The sequence below is a fragment of the Lagenorhynchus albirostris genome, chromosome 2 (genome assembly GCF_949774975.1).
Source record: "Lagenorhynchus albirostris chromosome 2, mLagAlb1.1, whole genome shotgun sequence".
Taxonomy (NCBI): domain Eukaryota; kingdom Metazoa; phylum Chordata; class Mammalia; order Artiodactyla; family Delphinidae; genus Lagenorhynchus; species Lagenorhynchus albirostris.
The window spans coordinates 169379676-169395369 of NC_083096.1; the positions used below are offsets into that span (position 1 = coordinate 169379676).

The window sequence follows — 15694 nt, forward strand, 5'->3', positions numbered from 1 at the left end:
GTGCCAGCAGGAGACTGGAGGACAGGAAGATGGGGCATCTATCCCAACGCCTGCATCCCTCCATCAAAGGCCCTGGCTCCTATCAGGGGACCTTCACCCTTCCCCACAGCTCCTACCTCAGGGCTCCATTCACTGCTTCCTCCCTCTGCCCTTTCAGGCCCGGGGGTGATATCGGCTCCCCGCTGTTGCTAGCCTTGAGATGCCTCACCATTCCTTGTTAGTTTCTCCAACCCCATCCGCACTTTTATTTATTTATTTATTTTTTAAAAGATTTATTATTTATTTATTTTGTTTATTTGTGGCTGTGTCGTGTCTTAGTTGGCACGTGGGATCTTCGTTGTGGTGCACGGGCTTCTCTCTACTTGTGGCGTGAGGGTTTTTCTCTTCTCTCGTTGTGACGAGCAGGCTCCAGGGCGCCTGGGCTCTGTAGTTTGCGGCACACAGTCTCTCTAGTTGAGGCACACAGGCTCTCTAGTTGAGGCTCGCAGCCTCACTAGTTGTGGCACGCAGGCTTAGCTGCCCCAAGACATGTGGGATCTTAGTTCCCTGAGCAGGGATCAAACCCGCATCCCCTGCATTGAAAGGCGGATTCTTTACCACTGGACAACCAGGGAAGTCCCCGCACGTTTACTAAATATTCCTCAGTTACCCCTTGGGCTTGGCATCCGTTCCCTTCCCAGACCCTGACCTATGACACACGTTTGTTTGAATGTAACTGAGACCCTAAATAATGGTGCATGAATAAGAGAGAAATTTATTCTCCTCTAACCTCAAAGTCCCGGCTGGCATGGCAGCTTTTCTCTGTGAAGTCATCTGTTCATTCTATTTCTCAGTTCCTCCAACTCTAGGGTGTACCCTCACCCGCAAGGCATGGGTTCAATTGTGTTCCCCTCTCCAAATTCCCCCGTACCTCCGAATGTAACCTTATTTGGACATAGGGTCATTGCAGATGTAATTAGTTAAGATGAGATCATTAGGGTGGGCCCTAATCCAGTATGACTTGTATCTTTATAAAAAGCTGAAATTTCAACACAGAGAAACATGCATAGAAGGAAGGCAGCTACCTACTAGCTAAGGAGAAGGGCCTGGAACAGATCCTTCCCTCACAGCCCTCAGAAGGAACCAACGCTGCTGACCCCTAGATTTCAGACTTCTAGCCTCTAGACCTGGGAGAGAATACATTTCTGTTGTTTAAGTGACTCAGCTGGTGGCCCCAGGAAACTAATACAGCCTGCAATGGCTCCTACACCACACCCACATTCCAGACGGAGAAAGGAAAGGGGCAAGCTTGCCTTTATCTTTAAGCACCCAACCTGGAATTTGCATACATCTCTTCTGACCATGCTCAGAAATCAACTTGTGGTTTCCCCACCACCACCCCCGACCCCGGCTGCCTGGGAGACCAGGAAGTGTCCTGTGCACAAGGAAAATGCCTCTTATCGTGGAAGAAAGGGAGAATAGATATTGGGGGCATTTGCAGATTCCTGGCACCGAATAGTACAAATATTTTCAGATGCCAGTAGCAGGAAACCCTGCCTAAGGTAAACAGTTAGGAAATTCACCATCTCACAGGACTTGACTTCAAGTCCAGAGGCAGGGGGAGCGCAGGGGAGGTGCCCCAAGATTCGGTTCCGTCCTCTGCTGTTTCCGTGGCTCTGCCCTATGTAGGCTGCTGGCTTCCTCCTCAGGCTGGAAAGTCAGATGGCTGGTGGTATCAGTCAGGGTCAAACCAGAAAACAGGAATCTCAAGTATTTGACATGGAGGGAATTGGTTACCCACGTGAGGGAAGTGCTAAGAAGATAACAGGGCTTAGAGCTTAGCCATGGTTCCTCCCAGGATTGGGGACGGAGGGATGAGATGAGCTGGGATCGCTCAGCAGAAGCTGGGCCCTATCCAGGCCAGTTCCGTGGGAGCCATGGAGGAGGTGCAGGGGAGAGATACCCTGGTTTCTCTCTTCCTCCTGCACTCCCATCTCCACTAGTGCCTCCCATTGGCTGAACCCAGCTGGAAACCAGCTGTCATGGGTGCCTGGGAAACCCAGCCTGCAGGAGTCAGTCCCCCCATTCCTGGGCCCAACGGGGATGCAGTGAGGAATTATCCTAAGGCTGGAGGTTCCCTGGGAGGGGAAGAGAGGGCAGAGATGAGACCCGTGACCTCTGCGGAGCAGGTGCCCCAGAGTGACAGGGGCCTTTGAAGGGTTTGTAACAAGAGAACAACATGGGAATTCCCTGGCATCCAGTGGTTAGGACTTGGCACTTTCACTGTCAGGGTCCGGGTTTGATCCCTGGTCGGGGATCAAAGTCTGGGAGCCAGGGCAGCCTCGCCCTGCGTCACCTTGGAACCCTCCAGCCCAGGAGGTAATCTCTCAAGTTACCAGCAGGGAGTGCCAGAGAGCCATGACTGTCTCTTCAGGTTTTTTCCTAGTAGGTTGCCTGGTTTGTGTAAGGGTGTGTTTGTCTCTGGCTGTGTTTGAGGGAGAGGACAGGTCTCAGAGTTTCCTCATGGAAGTTTAGCTGAGTGTGATGAATGCACTCACCACCAATTCTAGGCACAGCCTCACTCAGGCTCCAATGTCCAGACACAGCATTGGTGCTCAGTTCACGTCAGATGAATGGATAAGTAAACGGATGCGTGCACGCACAGATGCATGGATGGATTATTGGGGGAATGAAGAGAGATAAGATGACCCAAGAGAAAAATGGTAAAAAGAGAAGAATTGGAAAGAAGGGTGGACAGCAGACAGACCAGTGTAGAATCGGGGGGGGGTGGTGGTGGAGAGAAATGCAAGGAAGGTGTGTGGCAGGGAGGGGCCCACGGGAGGTGAGTGAAGGGGGCAGTGCTAAATCTACCAGCCTCGAGGCCTGGGCCTGATGTGTCTCTTTTTCCAGATGCTGCCCATTGCTGCCACTGCAATGCTCCGCATCTTTCTAGGCCAGTTGGGACTGGCGCCTTCCTAAGGAAGGCCTCCCTGAGCCCACGGTTGGCAAGTCCCTCTTGCCTCTACGCTGCCGCGTCTGGGGGCTTCTGCTGGGACCCCTCTGGTCTGTCTGGCTAACATATGGGTAGCAGAGTCGGATGGACCCAGGTTTGGTTTGAATTCAAGCTCAACCACTGTTGTGTGACCTTGACCAAGATATCTGACCTCTCTGCACCTGGGTTTCCTCAGCTGGGGTAATACCAGTAGCTCCCTCACAGGGATTTTTTTTGATAATTTGAGCAGGTAGGACACTTAGCATGGGGCTTGGCCCTTAGGGAGCACTGAAGAGAAGGTGACAATTATTGCCTTTGCATTCCAGAGAGTCCCAACCTCAAATGGTCTGTTCTGTCATCAAGTTGTTGACCTTGATTTGGGGTTCAGGAGACGGTGTCATCAAAATGAATGGCGAACACCACTAGCCAATGTGCGTAAGCTCCCTGAAAACACTTCTCTCTGCGTAAATCATTTTTTGACACGTAAAAGAATATTTATTTCAGTGTTGCTTGAAATAACCAAACATAATTGGAAACAAGCTAAATGTATATCGAGAGGAGAGCAGATGAATCGTGGCGTATTTGTAGAAAGCAGCACTAAAGATTGAAAATTATGGAACTCGAGTTCCATGTATCGATATGGCTAGATCTCAGAAGCATTTCATTGAGTAAAAAGGCAAATTACAGGCTTCCCTGGTGGTGCAGTGGTTGAGAGTCCGCCTGCCGATGCAGGGGACACGGGTCCGTGCCCCGGTCCGGGAAGATCCCACATGCCGCAGAGCGGCTGGGCCTGTGAGCCATGGCCGCTGAGCCTGCGTGTCCGGAGCCTGTGCTCCGCAACGGGAGAGGCCACAACAGTGAGAGGCCCGCGTACTGGAAAAAAAAAAAAAAGGCAAATTACAGAATAATGTATTCAGTATAATACCATAATATACATAGCATTTGAAAACAGGCAAATCAGTAATGTTCGGGATAGCAACGTGTGGGAACGGGATAAACATGATAGCAAAGATCATCAGGGATCCGGACAGTGACACCCTCCAAGCAGGGAGGGAGTAGGGTTGGCCAGGGCTTCAGGTGGCTTCGACTGTGTCTGTAAGCTGGACCTAACTTTCAGTTCCTTGAATATGGTTTGAGACCAAGACCATCTCTACTTTGATCTCCACAACAAATACATTGAAGAAACTGAGCTCATAGAGGCGGGTAAAGTGCCCCCCACTTACCCAGCCTCTGCGAGGCAGAGCTGGGGACTGAACCCAGGTCTCCTGACCCCAGCTGTCCTCCCCGCACATGCAGGCTGCTCCATGTTTACTGAACAGCTGGCAGTGGTCTCAGGGACAAAGGAGGTGCTGAGGAGCTGGGGCAGAGCCGCTGAGCTCTGCAGGCTGGGCAAGCAAAGTGGGCTCTGGCCCACTGGACTCAGGACTCAGCCTAGGCCTGGTAGTGGCCTGGGCCCAGGCCAAGCCTAGGGGAGGTTTCCTGCCTTCCGGCCTGTTTCCTGGTGCTCTCCCAGTGGGTCAGAGGTTAGGGCTGGAGCCAGTCTTGGGCAGGGTCTGTAGCAGGAAGTGGAGGCCTGTAAGCCTCCAAGCTGGCTCTTCTCTTGTTCCCACAGCCGTGCTCACCTCCCACCCCAGTGCAGGCACCCCAGGGGTACAGGCAAGAGGATGGACACCCAGTGAGCTCCAGTACTGAGGAGACCCCAGGCTTCCCCACAGTGGACCCCAACCACAGACTCCAAATCCTTCAGGGGCCTGGTGGTCATTCATTCTGTCCTTCCTTCCTTCATTCAGACAACTCACTAAATACAGGGGCCTGTGCTGGGCGCCGGGGAGACAGGGGTGAGGAGACAGCCCCTACCCTCCAGGGGTTCAGTGTCCGCTCGGGAGGTCAGACATGTAAATAGATAAGCACCTAACAGACATTCAATACGTATTTGGACTGAAGTAAATGAAAACCGTCTAAGAAAATATCAGCACGGGAAGGGCTGCTAGAGTCTGGCCCCTGTGGCCTGGAGGAAGGCTGTAACTTGCTCAAGTCACAGGCTGGTCCAATGGCGTAACTGAAGCCAAGACCTAGGACTCCAGATTCCATCCAGAGCTCTTTCTGCGACATCCCATCCCTGCTTTTTTTTTTTTTTAAGTTGATAATTGTGAAATATTTCAAGCATACAGAAAAGTTTAAAGAATAGTACTATGCCCCTTGGGAACCCACCACCAAGCTTTGTCGCATCTTCCCAGTGGTCCCTGGCAACTCCCATCCCAGCCTGAACCAGATCCTCTCCTTGACTCCTGGGACATGTTTCTTTTGTGGGCTCCATGTAAGAGCTTTTTTCAAAAAGGGGCTGTGAGTTGTTTTCTGATACCAACCAATGGTCCAATTCTCTGACACCCACTGGTTACTCAATAATTCAATTCGTTTCTAGCACTATCTCCCCGGTATGAGCACCAGATCCCACAAGTAACAGGGCTCAGTTCCACTTCAGACACCAGTGGCTGGTGGCCAGGGGCTACCCCTGTACTTTTTTTTTTTTTTTGGCCACACCGTGCGGCTTGCAGGATCTTAGTTCCCTGACCAGGGATCCAACCCGGGCCCCTGGCAGTGAAAGTGCTGAGTCCTAACCACTGGACCGCCAGGGAATTCCCTACCCTTATACTTCTGAGCTAACCATCCATAAGTTGGGGGTTCCCCCCACCCCCTCCTCAGGTGTAATTTGCTAGAATGGCCTGTGGAACTCAAGACCTTACTCATGTGTACCAGTTTATTAGAAAGGAGTCCAATGAACATGGAGATGAAGACATACATAAGGCAAGATCTGGAAGGGTCCTGAGAACACGTGGTAAAGACTCATGGATGCCATTAATGAGAACGACAGGCCTGGAACGGGCTTCAGAGACCATTCAGTCCCACTGTCTCCTTTCCATTTGGGCAAACTGAGGCCCAGGTCATTCGGCACATTAAGAACACAGCTGGGGGACTTCCCTGGTGGCACAGTGGTTAAGAATCCGCCTGCCAATGCAGGGGACACGGGTTCGAGCCCTGGTCCGGGAAGATCCCACGTGCCGCGGAGCAACTAAGCCCGTGTGCCACAACTACTGAGCCTGCACTCTAGAGCCTGTGCGCCGCAACTACTGAGCCCATGTGCCGCGACTACTGAAGCCCACGGACCTACAGCCCGTGCTCCACAACAAGAGAAGCCACCGCAATGAGAAACCCGCGCACTGCAACGAAGAGTAACCCCCGCTCTCCACAACTAGAGAAAGCCCGTACGCAGCAACGAAGACCCAACGCAGCCAAAAATAAATACATAAAATAAATATATTTATAAAAAAAAAAGAACACAGCTGGGCCTAGAACCCAATTTCCTCATCTGTCAAATATCGAACAGCCAAGATTTATTGAGAGTTTACAACACACCGAGGGATCAACCCTGTGGGGCAGGTATTCTTACTATCCCAGCTTGCAGATGAGGCAGTTGAGGCTCAGACAAGGGAGGTAACTTCCCCAAAGGTCCTATGTCTGGTAGAACGTGCGCGAAGCAGAGTCTCAGTGCTGAGTTCCTCTCTGGGAAGACAAAGGCTCTACCTCACAATGTTATTGAAAGGATCTAGTCACCCAAAGCATATTTACAGGAAGGGAAACATTGTCACCCGCTGCTCCACATCTTAGTGGGGGTGGCAGGAGGAAAGCACCCTCACGTGGAAGGTGGCCTCCCCCACCCCACCCCAGGTGAGATTCAAAGGAGCAACTTTGTACGGTCAACCAAGAACCGGAAATGTCGGCTTTGACGTCAGCAGTCCGAGGAGGGGGAGCCCTGCAGGGGCGAGTGCCTCAGAAGAAGACGGTGGCGGGGCGGGGGGGAGAGAAGCTGAGATGGAGAAGGGCTTCCCGAGAGCTCCATGGTGGGCGGCCCGGGCCCGAGGACAAAGGAGGAGAGGAGACATGAAGAGCTGAGCGGTGGCCGTTTATTCTACGTCGGGCTGTTTTCTGTCCTATGCTGAGTGTTGTCAACCTCTGGCAGCCTGCGCCTCAGTCAGGTCTGTCATAGGTGGTTTGGGGCGCAGGTGAGGAGGGAGTCGTGATCACCGTGGCGGAGGAAGGGTGCAGCTTTGCTGAGAGATGATGGCAGTCACAGAAGAGGGGGCTGAGAATTGGTCCAGAAGCAGAGATTCAGAGTGAAGGGTGACAAGAGACCATAACAGCCCCCTGGGGGCCTCAGAAAGAGTGAGGAAGGCTCTGAACGTCCCATGGTACATGGAATGGACCTTTGAGCTATTTTATGTGATTATTAAAGGAAAAGGTAACCCCAGAAACCTGGAGGGCTGTGGGGTCCACCTGTTATATGCGGAAAACCCTTAGCACAGTATCTCCACTCAGGAATTGCTTAATAAACGGCAGCTGCAGTGATGGCCCTGGAGGCAGCAGGTGCAACGTTTAGTGGGCAGACCTGAGCCAGATTGCTTGGGTTCACATCTTGACCATGTCCTTTTAGGTGAGTTAGTTCACCTCCGCCCTTCAGTTTCTTATCTAAAAAATGGAGATGCTATTAACATCTACCTTGTAAGGTTGTAATGGGCAGTAAATGAGCGAATACATATAAAGCACTCAGCACAGTGTAGTAGTCAGGGTTCTCCAGAGAAACAGAATCAATAGGAAATATATGGAGATATATATATATATATATACATGTATTTCTTAGTCATATGTGTGAGTGTGTGTGTGTGTGTGTGTGTGTGTGTGTCTTTGTATTTGGGCTGCTATTACCATAGACTGGGTGGCTTAAATAACATTTATTTTTCACAGTTATAGAGGCTGGGAAGTCCAAGATCAAGGCACCAGCAGACTCAGTGTCTAGTGAGAGCTCACTTCCTGGGTCAGAGATGGCTGTCTTTTCACTGCATTCCCAAATGGCACAGGGGCAAGGATGCTCTCTGGGGTCTCTTTTATAAGGGCACTAATCCCATGTATGAAGGCTTTCCCCTCAGTGGCCTAATCACTTCCCAAAGGCCCCCACCTCTAAATCCCATCACGTTGGGGATTAGGTTTCAACATACGAATTTGAGGGGGGGACACAAACTTTTATATATACACATACACACACTTACGTATAGCAACATATATAGTACAATGTTATGTAATACTATATGCTATAGTATATGTTGTATATATATGTACCTATGCTATATTTTTTTGTATTTATATATACATACATATATTTATTTATTATTAGGTATTGGCTCACGCAGTTATGCAAGGCTGGGAAGTCACATGATCCCCTGTCTGCAAGCTGGAGACCCAGAAATCTGGTGGTATAGTTCAAAGGCCTAAGAACTAGATAGCTAATGGTGTAGACTCCAGCCTAAGTCTGATGGTCTGAGGACCAGGAGAACCGAGGCCAGAAGATGGATGTCCCAGTTCAACTAGTCAGTCAGAGAATGAATTCAACCTTCCTCTGCCTTTTTGTTCTACTCAGGCCCTCAACAGATTAGATGGTGCCCATCCACAAGCAGAGGCCGGTCTGCTTTACTCAGTCCACCAACCCACATGCTAATATCGTCCAGAAACACACCCTCTCAGACACACCCAAGAGGTAATGTTTAACCAGGTATCTGGGCATCCCATGGCCCAGTCTAGTCAATGCATAAAATTACACACAGCAGCTGGGACCCAGGAAGCATTCGTTACATGTGGATCATTATTATTGTGGTTTTATGGGTAAGGAAACAGAGGTTCAAAAAGTTAAATCTGGATAAACAACAAGGTCCTACTGTATAGCACAGGGAACTATATTCAGTACCCTGTAACAAACCATAATGGAAAAGAATATAGAAGAAAAATAATGTATATATGTATAACTAAATCACTTTGCTGTACAGCAGAAATTAACACAACATTGTAAATCACCTATACTCCAATTTCTTAAAAAAAGATTAAGTCATTTGGCCATAGTGACATGGCTTCAGCGGTGTGCTGGTGACCTAGGGGCTCAAAAAAGAAAGAACCCAACCCAAAAAACCCCTGATTTGTTGCATTTGCCAATTCCTGTGGTATAAATGTTCCTGCCATGGTTGATTTCAAGCTACCGATGGTTTAACAAGGAGTTCACCAGATTCTAGAATATTTCAGAATTGGCTTTTGTGAGCCAGTATGAGCTGAATCCCACGTACCACTATAGCACACTGTGCCTGCAACATGGGGGCATTTAGCTATTATTAGCTAATAACATTAGCTATTTTTTTTTCATGTATTTTATTATTTATTTATTGGCTGTGTTGGGTCTTTGTTGCTATGTGCGGGCTTTCTCTAGTTGCAGCGAGCAGGGGCTACTCTTTGTTGCGGTGTGCGGGCTTCTCATTGCAGTGGCTTCTCTTGTTGCAGAGCATGGGCTCTAGGCACGCGGGCTTCAGTAGTTGTGGCTCATGGGCTCTAGAGCACAGGCTCAGTAGTTGTGGCGCACGGGCCTAGCTGCTCCATGGCATGTGGGATTTTCCCAGACCAGAGCTCGAACCCGTGTGCCCTGCACTGGCAGGCGGATTCTCAACCACTGAGCCACCAGGGAAGCCCCAACATTAGCTATTATTGTAAGTCTGTTGAGCCAGCAATGTTCGCTGGGCACCTTCCTTACCCCCATCTTACAGAAAGGGAGATTGAGGTTCGGACAAGTTCAATACTTACCCGAGGTCACAGCACAGACCAGTTACTTGCTGTCCTGCTTCCCAAGTCCTCTCTCAGCAGGGGTGCGTATAAGGCTGTATATAAGTCTACACATGACCATCATCCCCAGCCCCCTTAGAGGGAATTTCCCAGGCCGCATAACGATGAGAGTCCTGTCCCCTCCCAGGTTGGCTGCTCTACCTCAAAAGCGCCGAGGCGGCTTGGCGAGAGGGCAGTTCTTGCTGGCTGGGGCTCCTGCCAAGCCACACCTGCCTCAGCGCTCCTGAACTCAGACGTGTCCTGGCTTGCTCCTGCCATACAGGGGTTTAGGGAAGTGCTGCTGGCAGCTGGCGAGCAGAGAGCCCATATCCTTGAGGGTGTTAGGGGATGAGTGTGTGTGACTCACCGTGCTTGGGTGGATGGAAGGCTGTAGCCGGGGGAGGGCCAGAACCCAGCCCAGGAGAGACTTTCAGCCCTGCAGGCAGGCTGGCCCCAAGCCAGATAAGGGCTCAGGTGAGTCACATTGCCAAGAGGCTGGGACAGATGTCCTCCAGGCAGGGTGGGACAATGACAATAGAGTCCCGGCTCTTGGCTCTAGCTGTCTCCCCAGACTGCGATGGACTCACAAGTATGGCTGCTGAGTTGCTGGGTTTGCTCCTGGTCTGTGATGCTTCCAAGTGCCACGTGGCTGAAAGAATAAGGAAACACTCCTCCCACCATCTCAAGGCCAGGGGCAAGGGGTGGGGGGCAATTGCTGTGTGGCAGGAGAGGATTTAATGAGCAGCCTATGCACTAATGGGGCAGGTCCTATGGTCTCTGGAGAAGGGGGCTGTTCCCTCCATTCTTGGGGAGCCCAGGGGAATAAGATGCCCTTGAACTCTTTAAACCTGGGGTGGGGAAAGGACCCCTGTTGGTCTTGGTGGGGCACAGGAGGAGAGAGGGATGTGGGTAGGACTGCAGGGAGGGGCAGTCAGGTGAGAGGGGACAGAGCGGGAGGGGCAAGGGCTGATGGAAAGCCCATGATTTGCAATTGGTTTGTCAATGCAGCTAAGGAGCCGAGGTTGGAGGCGGCCCAGATGGGGCAAGGGTGGGGGCCGCTGTGGCTGGAGACCGTGTGGAGAGGGGCACCCCACCGACGAGGACATCCGTCCTGCAGTGCTAGGGAGGGAGAGGCAGCTGGCCTTGGCTGGGGGATGGAGGAAGGGGGCTGGACCCCTCCCCAAACCTCTCAGTTCATAGGGTCACTTACTGAGTCCTCACTGAGTGAGTGGGTGACCCACCCTCTTCCTCGCTTAGTGCTTAAGCCCGTAGGCTCTGGGGCCAAAACATCGGGTTTTAATTCTGGCTGCTGGGTGAGCTTGGGTAAGTCTCTTGCTCTCTCTGAGCCTCAGTGACTTCATCTTGAAAGCAAAATACCTACCTCCTAGGGGTGCTGCGAGGATTAAATGAGAGGGTGAATGTGGGGCCCTGGCACTGACAATGTCAGGGGCTTTGGCACATAACAGGTGCTCTACCAGGTCAGTCTCTCAGGGGTGGTTCTGGGCAGGAGGTGGGGTAGGCAGCTCCCCATCACCCTCCCTCCTGTGTCCCTGGGCTTGGAGTCAGCTGGACCCCTGCCGGCAGGCCTGACTCCAGGCTGGGCCCTGAGAGCCCAGGACCTAAGGCCAGAACCACACCTCCCCTCACGGGAGAAGGGGGCTTTTAGTCTCCTTGACCCCATTGTGGCCTCCCAGACTCTCCTGGCTCGGAAGGCCTCTGTGGCCCCCAGAGGACCTCAGGATCCCCTGGAGTTGGGGAGGCCGGAGAGAGACATTCCTGATCTTATGGGACACAGCCTGGCTTTCTGGGAAGATGGAGGAATAGCACATTCCTCCTGAAATAATTGTCCTGGAGCTATTTCCAGAGGCTCTTAATGCCCAGGCCAGAAATGGCCAGTGATCTCGGCGCCTGGGTACCTTCAGGACAAACAGCGTAGAGGTCCAGCCCTCTTGCTGGCCGCCTGCCTGCCTGCCCGGCCCCCGGCCCAGAACAGAAGCAGGCCTGGCTGAGGCCCCACAAGGGAACGGTTGCCACTGCTTTCCTGGCCCACTGAGTTTCCCTACACCCCTCTTCCTCCTTCTCCGGGGACCCTCTGAGCCCTCCCCTTGGCTCCCTGTTTCAGTGGCTGTAACCACCCCACCCCAGGGCAAAAGGCCCTTCTCAGCTGGGGAATGTCCAGTGGAGGTTTCTGTGTATATGTGCTTTGTGATCTTGTATCTGATCATTAGGAAACATCAGATAAACCCAAATTGGAGAACATTCTCCAAAACAATTTGCCTGTGCTCTTCAAAGCTATCGATGTCATAAGAGACAAAGACTGAGGAACTTCCAGGTTGAAGGAGACCAAAGAGACCTGAAAACTAAAGGCAAGCCTGATTGTGAATTGGCTCCTGGATTGGAGATACAACTGCCATGGAGAACGTCGGAGGGAATAATCATCGGTAAATTGTGGACAGTGTATTAGCTAACAGTGCTGTATCACTGTTAACTATCCTGTATTTGATAACTGGATATGTAAGAAAATGTCCTTGTTCTCCCAGCTTGTAGGAGATACACGCTGAAGTAAAGGTGTATTCAAGAGTAAAGGCTGCCATTATCTGCAACTTACTCTCAAAATAATAATAATGTGTGTGTGTGTGGTGATAAATGTGGCAAAATATTAATAATTCGTAGATTCGAATGAAGAGTATATGGGAGTTCATTATCTTGTAAGTTTTCAGTAAGTTTGAAAATTTTTGAAAAAGTTTGAAATTTTCAAAGTGTATTTTCAATACTTGCGGGAGGGAAATGATGGAGGGCAAATACCATGAAATCTCAAAGGGGGATCTTGTTCATTCATTCAACGGATATGTCCAAGATGCTCCTTATGGACCAGGACCCAGTGGGGTGGGGGGCACAGGAGTTCTGAAAGGAATCCTCAGGCTCTAGCCCACCACCCAGTAGGGACCCAACACGGGGTTGCTGACTGCGTGAGGACCAGGCAAGAAGGGAGGAAAGACAGTGCTGTTATGTTATGGGTCACTCAAAGGGACAGCACTTTAGGGAGACTTGATAAATGTTTGCTGACCCAACGAGAAAAGAAAATTGATGCTGACCACAGCCAACGAGAGTTATATCAGGCCCGGCACGGAACTTCCTGACTCTCAGCATAATTAAACACTAGAAAAACAACAGGGAACACTGGAAAAAGTCCACCCTAGCCTCACTTTAAAAATAGGGCCCATCTGTCATGGAGAGCTTAACGTGGTACTTGCCCTGAGGCAGGGGCCTGACCAGGATGACCCCTGGAGGCCTCTCCCAGCTCCAGGATTCCATGATTGTATGACATGGCCAGCAATCTGGAGTAGCGGCCTGAGGGTGTTCCCCAGCAGAGGGCTAAGTCGGGCTAAGTCGTCTACCCCCTGAAGGCAGAGTGAGAGTGGGAGAGGGCGCTTAGGGCAGGTGGGACCAGGCAGCCAGGAAGGGAAGGGAAGGGGGGCCTTGGGGACCAGCCTTCAGCCACCTCCCATATTTCTGGAGGAGGAGATGGGGCGGGGGGACCGGGGATGGAAGAGGCGAGAGTCTGGACATTCCACGCGATTCAGACCCAATGGACAAGGGCAGCTGAAGGGCCCTGGGCTGGGAGAGGGGCAGGCAGCTGTTTTCCGGGTGGGACAGGCTCAAATACTGCTCCGTTCTCACTAAGCAGAAGTGGAAAATTAGCATCAAGCCGGTGGTAGTGGGGGAGAGAAATCAGAACCTTTCTTCTGGTAAGGGAGACTACTGGGGACCTGAGGGACAATGGGGATGGGGGTGGGGCTCCACTGCCCAGGCAGGCCCAGGGACAGGAGGCGGGGTTAAATGGACTGGAGCCTGGGCAGGCCCTAGTCCCTGTGAGGTGCCCACTTTTAGACCAGGAGGAGTAGGAATCCCAGAGCCCACTTCTCTTGTGGGTGGATGAGGAGCTCCCTACTGTCAGAGAGGATGAAGACCAAATATCCTGGAAGGTTCTGTCTCACAAGCCCAGCCCCATTAGTAGACTTACGGCACCACCTTGCCCCCGGTCGCTCAACTTGGGGTTCATAGAGTCAAGATGATCTCAGGTACAGGGTTAACAAACGTCCCTCTCCATCTGGTTTTCCCCATCAGTGCCCCCATCCAGGCAGACAGGACAACAGGTGTGGTGAGAATTCTTCCTCAGTAGACTGAGGTGGGGGGGGCAAAGTCACCCTGACAATGTGGCATTGTCTCTTAAGGGTCATCAGACACGCTCAAGATAGTATCTTGGCCCCCACCACTTACAAGCTGTGTTATCTGAGGCAAGTCACGTCATCTCTCTGAGCCTCAGTTTCCCCACCTGTCAAATAGGAATAGAATAGTAACTACCTCCTAGATTTGTAGTGAGACTTACAATGTAAGGCACAAGCAAAGGGCTGGGCAAAGAGAGAGGGCATGTATCGCATCACTTCCAAGATATATTTTTTAGTATGAGGGTGCATTGAGTAGAGGATGGTTAGCTATTTGATATTACCTCCAAAGAATGTGTGTCTCAGTACCTGGAATTTCACCATTAGAGATTCAGTCCTTTGCTTTTGTGGTCTCCTAGTGTCCCTGCTTAAAAGGTAAATGGGGGCTTCCTGGGTGGCGCAGTGGTTGAGAGTCCCTCTGCTGATGCAGGGGACACGGGTTCGTGCCCCAGTCCGGGAAGATCCCACATGCCGCGGAGCGGCTGGGCCCGTGAGCCATGGCTGCTGAGCCTGCGCATCCGGAGTCTGCTCCGCAACGGGAGAGGCCACAGCAGGGAGAGGCCACAGCAGTTAGAGGCCCACGTACTGCAAAAAAAAAAAAAAAAAAAAAAGGTAAATGGGAGTTTCAGAATATGGGCTAGAGTTAAAGGAAAACAGAGACTGCCCCACTTTTCCTAGGGGTCCTCTGGCCTCAGTTGTTCTCAGGGTCTTGCCTTCTTCCCCATCTCTTGTCCTCTGTGCTTTCTGAAGAATAGGGTGGCCGTTTTCCAGCTTGAAAATCCCTGGGCCTGGGAGGAGGATGGGAAGAGGAACACCTGGCAAGAAAGCCCAGGGGAGGTGGCAAGGAGAGGTGACCCAGCTCTCTCCTCGCCAGGCCCGGGGGACCAGCTTCCAGGTGAATTCTCAGCAGTTCTGCACCACGAAGCCTTGTCTGCCCGACCGGGATGATGCCTGGACGCCAAGCGAGCCGTTCTAACACCTGCAGCCGCTTGAACCATCCCACCAATGTGTCCTTTCTGGCCCGGGCTGGGACTCAAGGCTGGTCCCACGGCCCCAGCGTGACCTGGGCTAACAACCTCAAGTGCTCTCGTACCTGAGTGGCTCAGAGGCAAGCAGCAGCCCTTCAGAGCAGTCTGACAACCCCGGCTCCCCCAGACTTCCAGTGAGGAGAATTTGCATGGGCCGGCCCTACAACTCCAGGTGTGTGGAGACAAGCCACTTGCTGAAGTGCCCCAAGGTGGCCAGAAAGCCTGCTTGTCGTGGCAGTCCCCACTGCCTGCTCTGTACAGATCGTCCCTCGGGTCCCTCTGGCCCCACCTCCCTGGACCAACTCATCAGAGGCATCAACTACCTTGACAGATCCACCAATGCCTTCTACACCAACCGCCCTAAGTCATCCCTGAGCCTGCCGAGGCTTGCAGCCAGCTACCTGGCACGCACCGCCAACTCCATCCACCTGGACCACCTGGACCACCTGGACCACTCCTTCCCCTGCAGGTACTCCAACCGCAGCACCAGACTGGCCGCCTCTGACAACTCCTGCGCCAGCACCTGCATGGCGCCGTCCTCCAGGGCTGTCCATGGTTTGCAGTACGTGGATGACTCCACCAACCCGAGCTGCCCTCACGGGCCTCCTAGCCGGAACCTCACTCCCATGCTGCCGCAGAAGCCGGGGATATAGTTGCCTGAGCTCCCTCTCTTCGGCAACGGGATCTTTTCCTTAGGTCATCTGCCCAAGTTCTGGGAAGCAATCCTCTTGGGTTGGAGAGCCCCCAAGCCCATCTCTAAGCCCTGTAGCTGGTGGTGA

At 52.1% G+C, this 15694-nt stretch overlaps 1 pseudogene; it reads left to right on the forward strand.

The window, feature by feature from the left end:
• Positions 1–14831: 14831 nt before the first annotated feature.
• On the forward strand, positions 14832–15694 carry LOC132515596 (uncharacterized; annotated as a pseudogene).